Below are 927 nucleotides of genomic sequence, written 5' to 3'. Positions count from 1 at the left end.
TTTCAAAAATCCTGGATCCGCCCCTGCGTCACTACGCCATGTCTTCGTGGCGCTCTTCTCGGTGATTACAAGCATTTCCTGCCGTTTCTCAATAACAAGACTTCCGTGATAAGTGTAGGAGCGGCAGACTGCCCTTTGTACGTAATGGATCCCCAGCATACGAGATTAAACCATAACAGGCTAACTTACCTTTCGCGCAAGCTTACCAAATAGTTAGGGTAGTTAGTACCAATCGGACATAGCTAGCACGATGAGGAGATGTACGATTTTGTTTTAAACGGATTGTCGAAACCCGGTAATAGAAGGGAAGACATGATGTAATTGCGATGCGTTTACTTGACCCCGATAATGTTGGTTTAGACACAAATATCATGTTTTTCTGTTGAATATTAACTGAAAGTGAAGGATACTGGATTTGAAATGCGGCCATCTTGGAAAATGGCCGCCATTGTTGCCGTGGGACAAATATACGATGGCCCTATAGCCAAAAATCTTTCTTAGGGCATGCTCTAACAGTGTGCTAAAGCTCATGCTTGTATCGTCAAAATATCACAATTTATTCACATATCTGCCGGGCTATTTACCCTTGAACGAACCGTGTGCATTTTGGCTGCGGCCGTAGTTAGGGATAGGGCTATTATGTAGGATATTGCCAGGAGTAGATAATAGGGAATTTTCCCTATTATCTACTCCTGATATTGCTAAGCAACAATAATCCAAGATGGCCACCAATAAAATGCCCGTATCTTTGTGACAAAATGTCGTGTAAACATGAATAAAGTGTCATTTTCTATGTTTTCATACATGCTGAATCCATTCCAACCACAAACGAGTTGATAAAATGCACCAAAACTAATAAAATTGTCATATGTATAATTAAATCAAAGATGGCCGCCCATTTCAAATGTCCGGGGGGTAATTGTCTAG

The sequence above is a fragment of the Priapulus caudatus genome, unplaced genomic scaffold (assembly GCF_000485595.1).
Source record: "Priapulus caudatus unplaced genomic scaffold, Priapulus_caudatus-5.0.1 Scaffold618, whole genome shotgun sequence".
Lineage (NCBI taxonomy): Eukaryota > Metazoa > Priapulida > Priapulimorpha > Priapulimorphida > Priapulidae > Priapulus > Priapulus caudatus.
The sequence above is the reverse complement of the archived record's forward strand: the minus strand, read 5'-3'. Positions refer to the sequence as shown.